Here is a 21092-nt window from a genome sequence, read left to right on the forward strand (position 1 = left end):
CTGGTTCTTCGGCCGACATTCATCTAATGATCTTACTGACGTTTCGCCAGCACGAGTGGCTGCCATTGTGAAAGCTTCACCCTCCATTGCCAGTTTACCACCGGCAATGGAGGGTGAAGGTTTGACAATGCCAGCCACTCGTGCTGGCGAAACGTCAGTAAAATCATTGGATGAACATCGGCCGAAGAACCCGATACGGAAGCCAATAGGCAGTTTGTCAACAAGTGGCCACGAAAGCCTTAACAATTTTGTATAATGCGGTTTCTTCTTATATACGGCATACCCCGAACTGAATGAAGATGTCTAACGTAGTCGCTATCCTTAACCTGGGGAAACCAAGCAACGAGCCGAAAAGCTACCGCCCAATAGCCCTTCTTTGCACAATATACAAACCTCTCGCAAGTACCATCTCCAAAAGAGAAATGGTTCAAATGGCTCTGAGCGCTATGGGACTTAACATCTGAGGTCATCAGTCCCCCAGAACTTAGAACTACTTAAACCTAACTGACTTAAGGACATAACACACATCCATGCCCGAGGCAGGATTCGAACCTGCGACCGTAGCGGTCGCGCGGTTCCAGACTGAAGCGCTTTGAACAGCTCGGCCACAACGGCCGGCACCTGCAAAAGAATCTCGCATATAATATTTGAGATAATGCCGACTGAACAAGCTGGTTTTTGCCCAGAAAGAAACTGTACGGACCAGATAATGTCACTCACGACCTACATAGAACACGGCTTCCAACAGAATTTAAAAATATCTACTGCATTTGTGGATCTCTCAGCAGCTTTGGACATAGTACGGAGATATGGTGTAGGTTTCACTTGATACTGGCAGTGAGCCGCATGCTACAGTCATCTGATCGTGGAAGTAGCCGAAACGGCGTTATAAATAAATACACACATTAAGCTAAACGGTTTTATTCACGAAATGACACTGATTAGACTCATAACAACGTGATGATCCAATTGTGACTTTGAAAATATTACTGCGCATGTGTTAATTGTTAAACAGAATATATGAGTTTTGACTCTGGGTTCGTTTCTGACGTATACATTTTTCTTTGTTTCAGGTAAGCAGAGAATTGTCCGTGAACCTGGATTGCAGAAATATCGAGTTAAATAGGCAAGTCGACGAATCACTCACTTTTTAGATAGTAGATACCTGTGCTACGGACTAGTATAGATACAACACTACTTCTCTAGTCACGACAATGCAACATCTGTGTGTCGCTCCTTATTGCAGCAGCCATCTGAAGATGTAGAGCAGTTGCTTCGATCGAAAGCTTGGGGAATTACGCAAGTATTATCCGGCGGAAACCAGAGAAATCACTGAATCTGCAACTAATCTTTTTGCTGCCCCAACACGTTTTGGCACGCTAATCAGTAGATACACTTATTCAGATCATAATGTCTAGAATATTAAGGGCTGTAGTATAATATTCAGATTACGGTAACAGTGTTACACATAAGCAATGTTAGGCGGATTTGTCGTGTGTTCATGATGGACAACTTAAGCAACCTTCGCCACCTTTTCCAGCGCAGTTACATTCGTTAAAACAGTGAGCTTCTTTCCAGAATTAATATTTAACTCTACATTGGAATTTTTTCTGTTACAAGTGTGTGCCGGAGCGGGCCTCGAACTTAGAAGCTTAATTTTTGTAGGTTAACTTGGAAAGTGGGAGAGAGGCACTGTCGGGAGAAGAGTCGTAATGGTGAGCCGCGAGTTGTGTCCGGACATTTCAGCCGGCAAATGCATTCCCTGCGAAATGGTAGGTTAGGGACAAGATTGCCTCCCGGCCTAGCAGGAATATTCAGTGAGCTAGTTTATAGACGAAATTAAAGATTTCAATATGTGTTTCAGTAAGCTTCTTACGACTCTTACTTGAGTAGTGTTGTAAGCGCCCCACCTGTCATTTTCTAATAGTAGCAGCTTTAATCGAGTGAATTGTGACGAACCTAAGAGGGTATGCGTACGTGGCTTGTAGGTTCTTCACTATAGAAAGCTGCGAATCTGTTACCAGTTTGGTCAAATTCACGAATGCTGGAGAGTTCTACCGATGATTCTAATGTATACGTAGCGGCCAGTGTCGAAAAGCAGAAGTGTTGTTCCTGTTGTGGTCTTCAGTGTGAAGAGTGGTTTGAGCAGCTTTCCACGTTACTCTGTCCTGTGCAACCGTTTTCATCTCCGGATAACTACTGCGATCTGCATCCTTTTGAACGTGCTTACTGTATTCATCTCTTTATCTCCATCGACACGACCTACTCCCCACACTTCTCTCCAATACTAAATTGGTGATTCCTTGAACTCTTATAACGAGTGATATCAAGCGGATCGATTTTTTTAAGTCAAGTTAGGACATTTTTCTCCGGTTTTATTCAGTACCTCCTCATTAGTTACGCGATCTATCCATTTACTCTTCGACAAGCCTCTGTAGCATCCAGTTTCAAAAGCTACCCTTTCTTGTCTGAACCACTAATCGTCTTTCATCTCCGTACAAGGCTACACTTCAGACATTCGAGGTGCGACGATAAAGTAATGAGACTGATGTGAAATTTAGCTGCCATGACTAACTGATGTTGTTGTTGCGCTTTTCAGTCCTGAGACTGGTTCCATGCAGCTCTCCATGCTACTCTATCCTGTGCAAGCTTCTTCATCTCCCAGTACCTACTGCATCCTACACCCTTCTGAATCTGCTTAGTGTATTCATCTCTTGGTCCCTCTACGATTTTTACCCTCCATGATGCCCTCCGATACTAAATTAGTGATCCCTTGATGCCTCAGAACATGTCCTACCAACCGATCCCTTCTTCTAGTCAAGTTGTGCCACAAATTTTTCTTCTCCACAATTCCAGTCAGTACCTCCTCATCAGTTACGTGATCTACGCATCTAATCTCCAGCATTCTTCTGTAGCACCACATTTCGAAAGTTTCTATTCTCTTCTTGTCTAAACTATTTATCGTCCACGTTTCACTTTCATACATGGCTACACTCCATACAAATAATTTCAGAAACGACTTCCTGACAGTTAAATCTATACTGGATGTTAACAATTTTCTCTTCTTCAGAAACGCTTTCCTTGCCGTTGCCACTCTACATTTTATATCCTCTCTACATCGACCATCATCGGTTATTTTGCTCCCCAAAGAGCAAAACTCCTTTACGACTTTAAGTGTCTCATTTCCTAATCTAATTCCCTGAGCATCACCGGACTTAATTCGACTACATTCTATTATCCTCGTTTTGCTTTTGTTGATGTTCATCTTATATCCTCCTTTCATGACACTGTCCATTCCGTTCAACCGCTCTTCTAAGTCCTTTGCTGTCTTTGACGGAATTAAAATGTCATCCCATAGTGCTCAGAGCCATTTCAACTATTTTGAACAGAATTACAATGTCATCGGCGAACCTCAAAGTGTTTATTTCTTCTCCATGGATTTTAATACATACTCCGAATTTTTCTTTTGTTTCCTTTACTGTTTGCTCAATATACAGATTGAATAACATCGGGGAGAGGCTACAACCCTGTCTCACTCCTTTCCCAACCACTGCTTCCCTTTCATGCCCCTCGACTCTTATAACTGCCATCTGGTTTCCGTACAAATTGTAAATAGCCTTTCGCTCCCTGTATTTTACCCCTGCCACCTTTAGAATTTGAAAGAGAGTATTCCAGTCAACATTGTCAAAAGCTTTCTCTAAGTCTACAGATGCTAGAAACGTAGGTTTGCCTTTCCTTAATCTTTCTTCTAAGATAAGTCGTAAGGTCAGTATTGCCTCACGTGTTCCAGTGTTTCTACGGAATCCAAACTGATCTTCCCCGAGGTTGGATTCTACTAGTTTTTCCATTCGTCTGTAAAGAATTCGCGTTAGTATTTTGCAGCTGTGACTTATTAAACTGATAGTTCGGTAATTTTCACATCTGTCAACACCTGCTTTCTTTGGGATTGGAATTATTATATTCTTCTTAAAGTCTGAGGGTGTTTCGCCTGTCTCATACATCTTGATCACCAGATGGTAGAGTCTGGTGAGGACTGGCTCTCCCAAGGCTGTCAGTAGTTCTAATGGAATGTTGTCTACTCCCGGGGCCTTGTTTCGACATAGGTCTTTCAGTGCTCTGTCAAACTTTTCACGCAGTATCTTATCTCCTATTTCATCCTCCTCTATATTCTCTTCCATTTCTATAATATTGAAATAATAGGAACAGAAAAAACCGAAAATTATTTGCTTCAGAAACCGGTAAATAATAATAATGTCGTGTGACTAGGGCCTCCAGTCGGGTAGACCGTTCGCCTGGTGCAAGTCTTTCGATTTGACGCCACTTCGGCGACTTGCGTGCCGATGGGGATGGAATGATGATGATTAGGACAGCACAACAGCCAGTCCCTGAGCGGAGAAAATCTCTGACCCAGCCGGGAATCTAACCCGGGCCCTTAGCATTGACGTTCCGTCGCGCTGACCACTCAGCCACTGGGGGCTGACTCAGAAACCGGTTATTGGTTCAAATGGCTCTGAGCACTATGGGACTTAACATCTATGGTCATCAGTCCTTTAGAACTTTGAACTACTTAAACCTAACTAACCTAAGGACATCACACAACACCCAGTCACCACGAGGCAGAGAAAATCCCTGACCCCGCCGGGAATCGAACCCGGGAACCCAGGCGTGGGAAGCGAGAACGCTACCGCACGACTACGAGCTGCGGACAAGCTGGTTATTCTGAGTGGCTTTGTCAGCTTAAACTAATATGGGAAAAACCGATATAACTGAAAATTGGTTGTATCGGCGACAACCGCCATCCGTAGCGCGGGCAGTGCCGTTGAGTAACCCTTGTAGGTTTTCGTGGTACGGCCGAGACCGCAGGCTGCTCCTTTTTGGCGGAAACAGAGCGGAGCGCGCAGAGGAGGGCCGGGGCCGGCGCTCCGCCCACGGCCGCGCGGCGGATGTCTCAATAAGCGGACAGCGGGCAGTGGTAATGAGGGGACGGCGGCCGCATCGCTCATTCGGCGAGAACAATGGTCAGCAATAGCAGCGGCGGCGCACCTCATAACTCTCTCCCTCTGCCGGGCCACCGGGCTGGCACCGTTCCCCGGTCCGCGCCGGAATCCCGCGACCGGTTCCAGGTTCCAGAGCCGCCTCGTCTCCCTAGCCCGCGCCGTGTGTGGCCGCAGCCCGAGGCGGCGATCCTGCGGTCCCACCTCGGCTGAGACACTGGCTATTCCACTCCTGCGCTCCGCACGCCACCTCGACACCGAACGGAACGTCACAGCTCAATTGAGGTCTGTTCACGCTACACGGAACGTCAACGCGACGTCAAGCCTTCCTCACACACGGAGCAGCTGACTTTGACGTGGATGAGGACCGGAAATACAGTCCCACGAGACGCGGCGCTCTTGTCGCAATGGGACGCGCTGCTTAACGTAATTGACAATGAGGCAAGCTGGTTAACGTAATTTGCGACTGCAGCGCCCTCCAGCGGCAGACTGTCAAAAAAGTGTTTAAATGTATGTGAAATCTTATGGGACTGAACTGTTAAGGTCATCAGTCCCTAATCCTACACACTACTTAACCTATATTATCCTAAGGACAAACACACACACACACACACCCATGCCAGAGGGAGGACTCGAACCTCCACCGGGACCAGCCCATGACTGCAGCGCCTGAGACCGCTCGGCTAATCCCGCGCGGCGGCAGACTGTCGGCTTTATTTGGCTCGCGTACCACACGCTTTATTTGCAAAAACGGAGGCGCGTAAAACTCCTACGTTAGCCCTGTTAAAACGCCTTGTCCATATCCAAATCATGTTGTCCTGCTTGCAGTATACATCAGGGATTTCCCAAACTTTTCCTCTGACGGAACACATTGAAAATCCTGTACTCTCATATTTACCTCGTTTATTTCGAAGATTAATCAAATTTTAAAAAAATCGAGAAACTTCTCTCTTTCAGTATTTATTGCAATTTTAAATCATAACTAATAATACAAAAATCATATTAAAATTTTAAGAAAATAATTATTAACCGCAAAATGTCAAAAAGGAAAATGCCACGTTATTAATAGTTTTCACAGAGCACTTAATTACTTACCACGGAACACCAGTGTTCGCAGAACACTCTTTGTGAAGCCTTCATATAACTTACATAAATAAAAGCTTCACTATCCATGAACATGTTACAAGACAAAAACGAAAGCACCATGACCAGGACGACAGCATATTAAAGTTCTCATATTAACCAACAAATGACTCCTGAGAGAGACCGCATATACATTTTCTTGACATAAAATACTGCAAAAAATGTTTGTATAAAATTATTAAAAAATCTGACACAACCTTTTAGAAATCTCGCGCTTCGAACACATAAAGACGCGATCCTGCTACCCATGATTACGTAACTCGGCACTATGGATGGGAAAAAAAGGACCGGTTAAAATATTTTAGTTCTGAATAATCCCTATTTTTCGGTATCTGTTTGGTCTCTGTTATAACAGGTGTTTCTAATGTTTTACTAACAACAGAGTACAGAAACGGAAATATCAACTAGCTGCAGGAGCAGTGATAAGATGTGTCGTTTTTAAATAAACATTTTTTGAAAAGGAAGAAATTTTTATTCATAAAATTTAGATTCTTCGAACGACAGAATAAAAGACGATGCAAATTAGGTTCCAGTAATACATTACAAACTTAACAATTCATTCGTAGTATACAATAAAAATAAAGTAGCTGATCTCACGCCTGTGTACCTTTATCTGCTTGAAAACGGACAAATTAACACGAAAAGCAGAGTTCTTAAACCTCAGTTTTCAAATGCTTCAGATGGCTCTGAGCACTATGAGACTTAACATCTGAGGTCATCTATCCCTTAGAACTTAAAACTACTTGAACCTAACTGACCTAAGGACAGCACACTCATCCATGCCGGAGACAAGATTAGAACCTGCGACCGTACGGTCGCGCGATTCCAGACTGAAGCGCCTAGAACCGCTCGGCCACAACAGCCGGCCCACAGTTTCCACCCTTCCGCACTGGCCGTTCTAATCCCTAAATAAAGAGGGGTTCAGAAAAATATACACACTCTTTGATAGTTAATATCTTTAGAACAAAATGACATATCGTTGCAATTACGCGCGGTGGCGTAGTCCACTGTTTTGTGAACAGATCTTGGCCTGTATTTTGCAGCAGATGAAAGAAATAAGATTGTCGTTCGAGCAACGCAGTGCCTTACTGAAGTGGTACTGGAAGTACGAAAACATGATCGAGATACAACGCCAACAGCGTAATGTGTGCAGAACTCAGCCACCAACATGCACAACAATTTATCGTATTCGGGATAAATTTGAAGCCGGCAGTACTGCTCAGGATGCGCATAAGGAAAGGTCTGGCAAGCCAAACCCATCAACAAGTACAGCTTCCAGCGCCAATGTGTTGCAACATTTTAGTAGGTCACCTCAGAAATCTGTGAAGCAGAGTGCACGTGAAAGCGGGGTCAGCCGTTCAAGCGTACGGCGAGTTCTGAAGGCTGCAAAGTGGAAAATGTATATTCCATGATCGCTGCACGCTATGAACGAGGACGACCCGGATCGGATGGAGTACTGCGATTGGTTTGAAGACATGCTTCGCGAGGATGAGCTGTTTCCAGGGATGGTTATCTGGTCTGACGAGACGCAGTTCAAACTGAATAGTACAGTAAACGGGCACAGCGGCGTGTACCGAGCTGCTGAGAACATATTAATCTACCGGGCGTTAATGTGTGTTATGATCTGTCATCCGCGCGGTTTGATAGGCCCATTTTTCTGTGAGGGTACTGTAAGTGGTACCTTAATATGCTGCCAGCATCGATTTTACCTGTCATCTGGGAGGCGTTTGGAAATGAAAGATTTAACCTACAACAAGATGGCGCCCCACCTCACTACCATACTGATATCAGAGTCTACTTGGCTGAAAATCTGCCTGGACGATGGATGGGTCGAAGACGGACAGTTGAGTATCCACCACGGTCTCCAAACTTTGGGGACTTTGAAAAATTAAGAATAACAACAGAAGCCAATTACATGGAACGAGCAACGAGAAACCATCGAGGTGTCCTGTGCGACTATCACAGCGGTAACACTGACAGTCGTAGTTCGGTCAACAGTTAAGCGGCATCGACTTTGTTGGCTGCTAATGGGGGCCACTTTGAACACGTAAAGTAGCGTTCCCTCCATATAAGAATTGTAACGGTATATCATTTTGTTTTTGTCTGCAGCTCGTGGTCTTGCGGTAGCGTTCTCGCTTCCCGCGCACGGGGTTCCGGGTTCGATTCCCGGCGAGGTCAGCGATTTTCCCCATCTCGAGATGACTGAGTGTTGTTGTGTCCTCTTCATCATCATCATTCATGCCCATTGGGGTCGGAGGAAGGCAACGGCAAACCACCTCCGCTAGGACCTGGCCCAGTCAGCGGTGCGGGTCTTCCGCATCGTCCCCTACGCTCCTCGGGAGTATGGGACCTCATCATCATCATCATCATCAATATTGACTATGAAAGAGTATCTTCATTTTCCTGGACCCCTCTGTACTGCCACGATCCTCGATTACAACATAATTTTTAATAGATTTTCAAAAATTTAGAATCAGCAGGAGAGTGATGATTTTTGTTAACATTCCACCACTTACCACTTTACGAGAAAAGCAGCGAACGGTGAGCGGATTAAATTTTCTTTTATTGGCCTGTTTAATATTTTGATTCTGTGGTATTTGAAACAGATCCAAAATTTTTCAACCTTTGCTCAATTTCTACGTTTATTACAGGAAATTACAGCAATAAAAAACATAAAATCGAGCCGGCCACGGTGGCCGAGCGGTTCTAGGCGATTCAGTCCTGAACCGCGCGACTGCTACGGTCGCAGGTTCGAATCCTGCTTCGGGCATGGATGTGTGTGATGTCCTTAGGTTAGTTAGGTTTAAGTAGTTCTAAGTTCTGACCTCAGATGTTAAGTCCCATAGTGCTCAGAGCCATTTGAACCAGAAAATCGCTAATTTCAGAAACCGCCCCCCTACTCGGCCCCTCTCTCCAACCGAGCGAGGTGGCGCAGTGGTTAGCATACTGGACTCGCATTCGGGAGGACGATGGTTCCATCCCGCGTCCGACCATCCTGATTTAGGTTTTCCGTGATTTCCCTAAATCGCTCCAGGCAAATGCCGGGATGGTTCCTTTGAAAGGGCACGGCCGACTTCCTTCCCCATCTTTCCCTAATCCGATGAGACCGATGACCTCGCTGTCTGGTCTCCTTCCCCAAACATCCCAACCCAACCACCTCTCTCCACTACGCTTCACTGTAGTGGTGAAACATGAGACCTTTCGCGTTACGATATCCCGAAGGCTTTAGTCGCCGATGTCTTACTAACTGACATTTAATTATCACAAATTCTACCAAGAACAGATTGCTTGAAAATACGGCCTCTTGATTTGGCCAGGAAGGAAAATGAAGAAGGGCTGGACCAATGGAAATTAGGCACTGTTCATTCACTGGTACAGCGCACACGACTATTTTTTTATTTTATTTTATTTTATTTTATTTATTTATTTATTTATTTTTATTTATTTATTTATTTATTTTTATTTATTTATTTATTTATTTATTTATTTATTTTTTTTTTGATTCGCTGTTAGGCTACATGTTTACAGTCTTGGCGCAAATAGGAATCCCCGGGTGACAGAACAGTAGCACCCCAATACAGAAACCATATCAAAATGGGACAGCCCAGTTTATCAATGAGCAGCGCTGTTTGGTTTCGGGTCCTCTATCTGCGTTCTACTGTCCTGTCACGCGGGGCTTTCAATTCGTACCGGGACTGTAGACATGCCGTCTAACTGGGAATCAACAAAAAATTAGTGATACCACCTTGTAACCCTTGAGGTTATGATTAAAATTGCCCTCGAGGGTAAATTCTCCCGCATCTTTGCTCTGGAAACCGTCTAAATGGGGAAAAGTACGAGGGGCGTTTGAAAAGTCCGTGCAAAAATAAAATCGGTTACTTGTTTGGGGTAAACCTATTTTAATTTTCGACATAGTCTCCTTTTAGACTTGTACACGTCGTCCAACGCTGTTCTAATTTGTTGATCCCATCCGAATAATAGGAACTGTCCAAGTCTGCAAAATAGCTATTAGTTGCTGCAATCACGTCCTCGTTTGAATAAAATCGATCTTTGTCCTGCCAGCCATTTCTTCAAATTGGGGAACAAATAGTAGTCCGAGGGAGCCAAGCCTGGAGAATAGGGGGGTTGTGAAACGAGTTGGAATCATTCCCAATAATTCGGCAACCACAACTGCTGAGGTGTGTGCTGGTGCATTGTCATGATGGAAAAAGACGTTTTCGCGGTCCAATCGCCGGCGTTTTTCTTGCAGCTCGGTGTTCAAACGGTCCAATAACGATGAATAATATGCACCTGTAATGGTTTTACCCTTTTCCAGATAGTCGATGAGGATTATCCCTTTCGAATCCCAAAAGACAGTCGCCATAACCTTTCCGGCCGAAGGAATTGTCTTCGACTCTTTTGGTGCAGATTCTCCCTTGGTAACCCATTTTTGGATTGTTGTTTGGTATCAGGAGTATAGTAGTGTATCCATGTTTCATCCACAGTGACGAAACGACGCTTAAAGTCCTGTGGATTCTTCCTGAACAGCTGCAAACCATCCTTGAAACAGTTCACACGATTCCGTTTTTGGTCAAGCGTGAGCACTCGCGGATAGGTTTCTTATGTCCAAATATTTATGCAAAATATTATGTACCAGTTCATTCGAGATGCCCACCGCACTAGCAATCTCATCATCATCATCATCATCATCATCATCATCAGTTATCTGCTATATTAGCAGGTCCTTTGCCTCTCCATTTTCTGCGATCCATTGCTTCCTTCTTAAGGCTGCTGTATGTTGTACCGTCCATCATGTCATCCAGTATCTGGAATCTCTTCCTTCCTCGCTTCCTTTTCCCTTCTACATAACCTTCTAAAACTGTTTTTATCAGTCCGTCATTCTTTCCTAATATATGCCCAATCCAATTTCTTTTTCTTTATTACATCTAGTAACTGTCTTTTCTCTCCCACTCTTCTCAGTACCTCTTCATTTTTTAATTTGTCCATCCAACTTATTCTTTCCATCTTCCGCCATGTCCAGATCTCAAAAGCCTCCAGCCTTTCTCTGTCTTTTTTCCTCATAGTCCATGTTTCAGCGCCATATAGAACAACACTCCATACAAGACATTTTATGAGTCTCTTTCTGAGTTCTCTGTCCAGACCGCTGCAGAAGATTCTCCTTTTCTTATAAAACGCCTCTTTTGCCATTGCTATCCTTGTTTTAATTTCTGTGGTGCACTTCCAGTCGGTGTCTGTCTTGCTTCCAAGATACTTAAAATTTTGCACCTGTTCTAGTGTTTCTCCATTTAGCATAATTTTTATTTCCTCATTTCCTCCTAGTGCCAATACTTTTGTTTTATTTGTGTTAATTTTCATTCCGTATTTCTTTCCGTTAGCTCCAAATACTGTAATTCTTTTTCCCCTGTGGCTAGAAGGACCATGTCATCAGCAAATCTCAAACACCCTACTCTTCTTCCTCCAATTTCTACGCCTTTGTCATCTAATGAGCATCCTTGTCTTACTCCTTTTCCTAGTCTGATCCAGTTTGTACTTTCTCCTCTCACTTTAACTGAAACTTTTTCATTAAGATATAATGAATTTATAAGTCTTCTGGTTTTCCAGTCCACTCTCTTTTCCCTCATTATAGTCGCCAGCTTGTCCCAAACGACATTGTCAAATGCCTTTTCTAGATCGATGAAGCACATATATAGGTCTCTTCCTTTTTCAATAAACCTTTCTCCCAAGATACGTAGGAGCCCTATTGCATCTATGGTGCCCGTATTCCGTCTAAAGCCAAACTGCTCCTCGCCAAGATTCTCCTCCATTACTTTTTCAATTTTATTAATTATTCTTAACATGACTACATGTGAAATTAGGCTGATTGTCCTGTGCTCGCTGCATTTCTTGGTGCCTTGTTTTTCCGGTAATGTAATCGTTACTGTTGTCAGAAAGTCCTCAGGCCATTCGCCACTAGCAATCTCACGCACCTTGAATCTTCTGTCATCCCTGACCATATCATGGATTTTATCAATGATTTCTTGAGTCATAACCTCCACAGGGCGTCCAGAACGTTCAGCATCACTAGTGCCCATATGGTCACTCCGAAAATTTTGAAACCACTCATAAACTGTTCTAATCGAAGGTGCAGTAACCGTAAAGTTAATCAAGCTTCTCTTTAGTCTCCTGAGGCGTTTTGCCTTTCATAAAGTAATGTTCAATCACCGCACGAAATTATTTTTCGTCCATATTTTGACATTCAGTCGACTTCCTTGATTCATACGAATGCCAAACACAAAGAAATAGAGTAATGTGGCTGAAACTTGGTGTGCCTTCTTTCCAAAGATGCTACTAACTAAAGATGACCTCGATACGCGCCAGTGGTGCCATCTCTGGGACTTTGCACGGACTTTTCAAACGCCCCTCGTAAGTACGACGCAGCTAAGTAGACGCCGGGAGAACCCGTGTGCGTGCGACGCGACCAGAACCAGCCCGGTCGGGGTCCCCGGCTGCCAAAATACCTGCGCCGCTGCCAGCGCGCCGCGCCGGGCCGGGGAAAAAGAGAAGCTGAGCGCGGCGAGGGCCACAATAAAACGGGCCGCCGGAAAAAGAGCAGGAAAGAGCCCGGCCCGGCCCCTGGCGTGGCGTGGCGCCTTTGACAGGGCGGCCGCGAACAAACACCATTGTGTGCCGCCGCCGCTGCCGCTTCTGCCGAGCCTCCATTTTTCTCTCCTCTGCTCACCGGTCCGTTCTGCTCTGCCTATGAAGGAGCCGTGTGGGACACCGCATTCTTACCGGCCGCTCCGTCCCACGGGCAGCGCCAGTCGCACACACGCTCTGCACACACACAGAACTCTGTCAGAAAAGAAATCTCTGAGGAAAGCGTAGTTTATGACCCTCCGCCGTTCTGGCTTCCGACTGGCCAATCGGGACCGACTGACCGTCGCGTCGTCATCTGCCAGTGGCGTAATTTGGACGTGGCCGGCCGAAGTGGCCGTGCGGTTAAAGGCGCTGCAGTCTGGAACCGCAAGACCGCTACGGTCGCAGGTTCGAATCCTGCCTCGGGCATGGATGTTTGTGATGTCCTTAGGTTAGTTAGGTTTAACTAGTTCTAAGTTCTAGGGGACTAATGACCTCAGCAGTTGAGTCCCATAGTGCTCAGAGCCATTTGAACCATTTAATTTGGACGCGGTAGCTCCTCAGTTAGCGTCACGATGCTAACTGGAACCTGTTGCAGTCGTCGCACTAAGGAAAAATCCGTAACACTACTGGGAACCGAAGACGGCTACTCCGCATTAAAAGTGCTACACCAGGAACAAATGCAGATGATAAACGGGTACTCATTGGACAAATATACTAGAACTGATATGTGATTACATTATCACGCAATTTGGATGCATAGATCCTGAGAAATCAGTACCCAGAACAACCACCTTTGACCGTAATAACGGCCTTGACGCGCCTGGGCATTGAGTCAAACAGAGCTTGGATGGCGTGTACAGGTACAGCTACACATGCAGCTTCAACACCATACTACAGCTCATGAAGAGTAGTGACTGGCGTATTGTGACGAGCCAGTTGCTCGGCCACCATTGACCAGACGTTTTCAGTTGGTGAGAGATCTGGAGAATCTGCTGGCCACGGCAGCAGTCGAACATTTTCTGTATCCAGAAAGGCCCGTACAGGACTTGCAACATGCGGTCGTGCGTTATCCTGCTGAAAGGAAGGGTTTCAAAGTGCCGTCAGTGCGAACAAGAGGTGACCGAGACGTGTAACCAATGGCACCTCATACCATCAAAACCGGGTGATACGCCAGTATGGCGATGACGAATACACGCTTCCAATGTGCGTTGATCGCGATGTCGCCAAACACGGATGCGACCATCGTGATGCTGTAAACAGAACCTGGATTCATCCGAAAAAATGACGTTTTGCCATTCGTGCACCCAGGTTCGTCGTTGAGTACATCATCGCAGGCGCTCCTGTCCGTGATGCAGCGTCAAGGGTAACCGCAGCCACCGTATCCGAGCTTATAGTCCATGCTGCTGCGAACGTCGTCGAACTGTTCGTGCAGATGGTTGATGTCTTGAAAAGGTCCCCATCTGTTGACTCAGGGATCGAGACGTGGCTGCACGATCCGTTACAGCCATGCGGATAAGATGCCTGTCATCTCGACTGCTAGTGATACGAGGCCGTTGGGATCCAGCACGGCGTTCCGTGTTACCCTCCTGAAGCCACCGATTCCGTATTCTGCTAACAGTCATTGGATCTCGACCAACGTGAGCAGCAATGTCGCGATACGATAAACCGCAATCGCGATAGGCTACAATCCGACCTTCATCAAAGTCGGAAACGTGATGGTACGCATTACTCCTCCTTACAAAGAGTGGTTGAAATGGCTCTGAGCACTATGGGACTCAACTGCTGTGGTCATCAGTCCCCTAGAACTTAGAAATACTTAAACCTAACTAACCTAAGAACATCACACACATCCATGCCCGAGGCAGGATTCGAACCTGCGACCATAGCAGTCGCACGGTTCCGGACTGCGCGCCTAGAACCGCGAGACCACCGCGGCCGGCTCCTCCTTACACGAGGCATCACAACAACGTTTCACCAGGCAACGCCGGTCAACTGCTGTTTGTGTATGAGAAATCGGTTGGCAACTTTCCTCATGACAGCACATTATGTGTGGTCGCCACCGGCGCCAACGTTGTGTGAATGCTCTGAAAAGCTAATCATTTGCATATCACAGCATCTTCTCTCTTCAGGTTAAATTTCGCGTGTGTAGCACGTCATCTTCGCGGTGTAGCAATTTTTATGGCCAGTAGTGTAGTAAACGGAGGGGACCAAAGTCATGGCATACCTGCTAATATCGTGTCGGGCTTCCTTCTGCCCGCCATAACGCAGCAAATCGTCGTGGCTTGGACTTAAGAAGTCATTGGCAGTTCCCTGCAGAAATAGTGAGCCACGCTGCCTCGACAGCCGTCCATGACTGCGAAAGTTTGCCGGTTCTGCAGCTTCTGACCTCTCGATTACCTCGCATAAATATTCGATGGGATTCATTTCGGCCGATCTGGGTGGCCAAATCATTCGATCGAATTGTTCAGAACGTTGTTCACACCAATCGCGAGCAATGGTGGCCCGGTGACATGGTGCATTGTCACCCATAAAAATTCCATCGTTGTTTTTGAAATCTATCAATGGCTACAATCTCCAGTAGCCGTACATAACCATTTCGAGTCAGTGATAGGTTCAGTCCCACGAGAGCACACAGTCCATTCCATGCAAGCACGGCCCACAATATTATGGAGCCACCACCATCTGGGTGCTGAGGGGATTAGATTAGGAAATGAGACACTTAAAGTAGTAAAGGAGTTTTGCTATTTAGGGAGTAAAATAACTGATGATGGTCGAAGTAGAGAGGATACAAAATGTAGACTGGCACTGGCAAGGAAATCGTTTCTGAAGAAGAGAAATTTGTTAACATCTAGTATAGATTTAAGTGTCAGGAAGTCGTTTCTGAAAGTATTTGTATGGAGTGTAGCCATGTATGGAAGTGAAACATGGACGATAACTAGTTTGGACAAGAAGAGAATAGAAGCTTTCGAAATGTGGTGCTACAGAAGAATGCTGAAGATAAGGTGGGTAGATCACGTAACTAATGAGGAGGTATTGATTAGGATTGGGGAGAAGAGAAGTTTGTGGCACAACTTGACTAGAAGAAGGGATCGGTTGGTAGGACATGTTTTGAGGCATCAAGGGATCACAAATTTAGCATTGGAGGGCAGCGTGGAGGGTAAAAATCGTAGAGGGAGACCAAGAGAGCAATACACTAAGCAGATTCAGAAGGATGTAGGTTGCAAGTAGGTACTGGGAGATGAAGAAGCTTGCACAGGATAGAGTAGCATGGAGAGCTGCATCAAACCAGTCTCAGGACTGAAGACCACAACAACAACAACAACAACCATCTGGGTCCATTGATGGTGGGGTCTGCGCCACACACCAACCTCACCATCACCTCTTACTAGCTGAAATCGGGGCTCATCCGATCAGACCACGGGTTGCAGTCGTGTAGGATCCAACTGACCAGCACAGGAGAGACGCTGCAGGCGATGTTGTGCTCTTAGGAAAGCACTCGCGTCGGTCGTCTGCTGCCATGGACCATTAACTCCAAATTTAGACGCATTATCCTAACGGATACGTTAGTCGTACGTCCCACATTGATTTCTGCGGTTCTATCATGCAGTATTGCTTGTCTATTACCAGTGACAACTCTACGCAAACGCCACTGCTCTCGGTCCTTAAGCAAAGGCCTCTGCGTTGCCCTTTGTGAGAGATAATGCCTGACATTTGGTGTTCTCGGCATACTATTGACAGTGAGGATCTTGGAATACTGAATTCCCTAACGATTTCCGAAATAGAATGTCTCGTGCCTCTAGCTCCAACTACTGTTCCACCTGCAAACTCTGTAATCACGTTAGAGCCCTTTTCACGTGAATCACCTGAGTACAAATGCGCTTCCCTTTTATACCATCCGTACGCTATACTGCCGCCATATGTACATGTGCATACCGCTATTCCATTACTTTGGTCATCTCACTGTATATGCTGCTGCTGTGCTATCACTTTGGGATGCGTTAAATCAGTCCCTCCAGAGTTTGGAAGTAAAGCGGAAGAGATCGTGATGGTCGAAGCTCTGAATCGGTCTGGAAAGGAACATCCAGTGCCTTGACCAGGAAGGAATTGGTGGTCACTAAAAGAACGGTACCACGTATGGCGTCTTCGAAATTCTGAAGGTGGAGGGATAACATACAAGGAGCGAAAAGGTTATTTGCAGCTTATATGGAAACCAAAATGCAGTTGTAAGAGACCGACATCAAAGGAAAACAGTACTGGTATGAGAGAAAGGAGTGAAACAGGTTTTTAGCCTATCCCAAATGTTGTTAAATCTGTTCATTGAGTAAACTAAACCAACGAGGAATTTCGAAAGAAAATTTAGGGTGAAGAAATAAAAACTTTGGTGTGTCCTGATGACACCGTAATCCTGTCGGAGATCGTGACGTCGTTTGCAGCAGCATGGACTATCAGCTCGGAGACCGTGGCTGCCGTTCCCCTTGACGCTGCATCACAGACAGGAGTGCCTGCCATGGTGTACTCAGAGACGAACCTGGACGCACGAATGGCAAAACGTCATTTTTTCGGAGGAATCCAGCTTCTGTTTACAGCATCATGATGGTCGCATCCGTGTTTGGCGACATCGCGGTGAACGCACATTGGAAGCGTGTATTCGTCATCGCCATACTGGCGCATCACCCGGTTTTGATGGTATGAGGTGCCATTGGTTACACGTCTCGGTCACCTCTTGTTCGCACTGACGGCACTTTGAAGAGTGGACGTTACATTTCAGATGTGGTACGACCCGTGGCTCATTTTATCCCTGCGAAAGCCTACATTTCAGCAGGATAATGCACGACCGCATGTTGCAGGTCCTGTACGGGCCATTTTGGATACAGAAAATGTTCGACTGCTGCCCTGGCCAACACATTCTCCAGATCTCTCACCAACTGAAAACGTCTGGTCAATGGTGGCCGAGCAACTGGCTCGTCACAATACGCCAGTCACTACTCTTGATGAGCTGTGGTATCGTGTTGAAGCTGCATGTGTAGCTGTACCTGTACACGCCATCCAAGCTCTGTTTGACTCAATGCCCAGGCGCGTCAAGGCCGTTATTACGGCCAGAGGTGGTTGTTCTGGGTACTGATATCTCAGGATCTATGCACCCAAAATGCGTAAAAATGTAATCACGAGTCAGTTCTAGTATAACATATTGGTCGAATGAATACCCGTTTATCATCTGCGATTGTTCTTGGTGTAGTAATTTTAATGGCCAGTATTGAATATATTTCTGCACTCATTTTCTTGAGCCAGTCGGGTATTACTACCTGGAAACCGTCAAATTCTACTGGGCCTCTATTGACGCCATGTTATGTCACACTGCAGTATGTTTTCCGTGACAGTACGCTTGTCCGTTGTGAGACAAACGATCAGGTAGTTGCCGGCTGTTGTGGCCGTGCGTTTCTAGGCGCTTCAGTCTGGAACCGCGCGACCGTTACGGTCGCAGGTTAGAATCCTGCCTCGGGCATGGATGTGTGTGATGTCCTTAGGTTACTTAGGTTTAAGTAGTTCTAAGTTCTAGGGGACTGATGATGTTAAGTCCCATAGTGCTCAGAGCAATTTGAACCGTTTTTAAATGGTGCATGTATATTGCCGAGCTATTGAAATCACAGCAAGCTGCCAGCCTCCTCCTCTAGAGGATCATTCCCATCCTCATCATATCAGAGGCCTACCACGTTGATCAGCACGAACCGGGTGATCGCAACACTAAGATTGCTAATGGCATATCTTCAATGTCACTTAGACCTAGAACACGCTTGGTCTTAATCGTCAGTATCCGGTTACTTCGAGGTCGGTGCCCTGACTCACGGCGTAACACTTGTCCGAAACGTGGAGCGCCTAGGTCCACGGCGAAGGTCGGCACACGTCGGCGGACTGGAGGTGCAGAAACAATGGAGCCGCCCCGGGGGCTGGAGAGCGGCTGAGGTGGACCAGCTGGGGCGCGCCCAGTGGCAGGCGAGGCCACCGCCGGCCGCTGATTGGCCGTCCCGCCTCTGCCCATTGTGCCGTCCGTCGCTCGCGGCGCCATTCAGCTGCCAGGCGAGCCGCCTGGGCTGCAGAGGCTGACAGCCGCACCGCGCTGACACCAGCCAAGCGTCAGCCCATCAGCGCCGCGAGCTGCTGTACAGACGCCGTAGCAGGCGATCCTCTGGACCACCTTCCTACCGAGTCCGTGTCCACTGGTGCGCACAGGGGTCGGAAACGTCGCACATGTACAAGAGTTTGACTGTGGTACAGATTGGTGCTTTTAACCTCCTAATGTGTAGCTCTCTGAGCAACGATTGTCTAACCACGGTATTACAGAAGGAGAGGAAGTGTTATTTACCGGGTGATCAAAAAGTCAGTAGAAATTTGAAAACTTAATAAACCACGGAATAATGAGAGGCACCCACATGCATTGCTCATACTGTGGCATCAAGCAGTCAGGCCTGCAAGATGAGTGGTCTGCCAAGCGAGTGGACTCATTCTTATTTATCGAGTAACATGAACTCTAGTACTCACAATTAAGCTACAAGTTATTCTCCTGTTTGAACATTACGCAACGGAAATGGAAACGCACATCTGACTATTAGTAATTTACACAACTCTGTTCACTACGCACTGGCAATACCACATTTTCTTTCTTATTTAACGGCTTTCATCAACACGTGGCCATCGCACTAAATATGAATGGCGCACACATTACAAATTCTGGATATCATGACAACATACAATTCGAAGGAAAAGGCCACCAATCTTTTTCTTTTCACTATCTTATTTATTCCGATAAATTCTATAACCTAAACACACAAATTCTATAACCTACAACAATAAAACATGAGAAATTCCGCCCAGTGGGGCATGGCTTTACATTGGTGATTCTCTATCTTATGGTCTCGTAATTATCTAACGCTACAGTGCACTTTCTGGGTAGGATGGTGGATCTTTTACTATATCTCACACTTCGACTCTCACATCCCATCATCACGAACATTTCCTCCAGACCGAGTGGTACAAAAGGAACATGCATAACCCACTGCCTCTGAACCTATCTTGCTACTCTCCCATGCAAACCACACATACTTAAATTACATGAAATACACCACACTGACAACATGGAATACAAATCAAGGAATAATCACAACGTTATAATCACGTCACTTTCAGCTTTCCCACTTCAATTAGTATTCATCCCAGTTTCGCACGACACTGCCCCACTTCGTAACTTTTCTTTCCTACTATGAACTCTGGAAGCTTTATGCACGTCTTCCTGTGCAATGCAAGCCAAGTGGCGTTGCTGGATAGACGGCTGACTCACCTTGCTTCTCTCTCAGAGTATTATAGTTTGACTCAAGCGTCACACGGAAACATAACACGCAAAGTAATATTAAGAACATATTCATCACACACTTGAGTCCTCAACTGATGCCATGGACGACTACTTCTCTTTATCCTTTGTCTCACACGCAGATTGAGACTCACACAGTACTCACCACGTGGAAGTACTCGTCTCTAATTTCAAGTCCTGCACACGCCATTTCTTAAATATTTCATCTTATTGTAAACACGCTAGCAATTCAGCTTAACTTAAGAACTCGGAACTATTTCAACTTATTGCTATACGTGGTTTCATTGTGACTGTTGGTCACTTCCGAAGGTTACTACGATCCCATTAATATTACCTGCCTGACATTTAATTCTCCCCACAAAAGTTCCTGAAATAGAGAAATTATTATTCCAAACTACTCTTAAGTATTTCACATGCATACCATGTCTCCACTCTTTTGTCTTCACGGAGCACACCTAAGACAGGTCTTACCAACACTAGATCCAGTGGCAGAGTGCTGAAAACATGGCCGTTCTTCAGGTCCTCTCGCACCTCCGTCGAGGTGGTGGAAGGCCATGCTACCCGTTGGTCAGCCACATTTCAGGCGCTCAAAGCTCAGGTACATTTCATCTCTTTGGTTCCACCAAAGGTGACCAAAGGACCGTCTCAAAGATCATCATATATTGCACATTCACTATCTGCGGTTAGCAGACGACCATACATTCATTCATTTCACAGATCTCACCAAACTGGATGTAGGGATTTATTTTGTGGGAGTGCACATGTGATCAATTAAATAAATAAATTATCCTTCTTTCCTACACTGGTATTCGGCTTCGTGTATTAACTGAAATTGGGTTATTATTACAAAAAATATGTTGTTATGACAAGAATAACGAAGAATGTTATACCTATTTTCAATGTCGGGCGGTACTGTATTCTTTCAAATAAACCACGGAATAATGTAGATAGAGAGATAAAAATTGACACACATG

This window comes from Schistocerca nitens, chromosome 12 (genome assembly GCF_023898315.1).
Source record: "Schistocerca nitens isolate TAMUIC-IGC-003100 chromosome 12, iqSchNite1.1, whole genome shotgun sequence".
Classification (NCBI taxonomy): Eukaryota; Metazoa; Arthropoda; class Insecta; order Orthoptera; family Acrididae; genus Schistocerca; species Schistocerca nitens.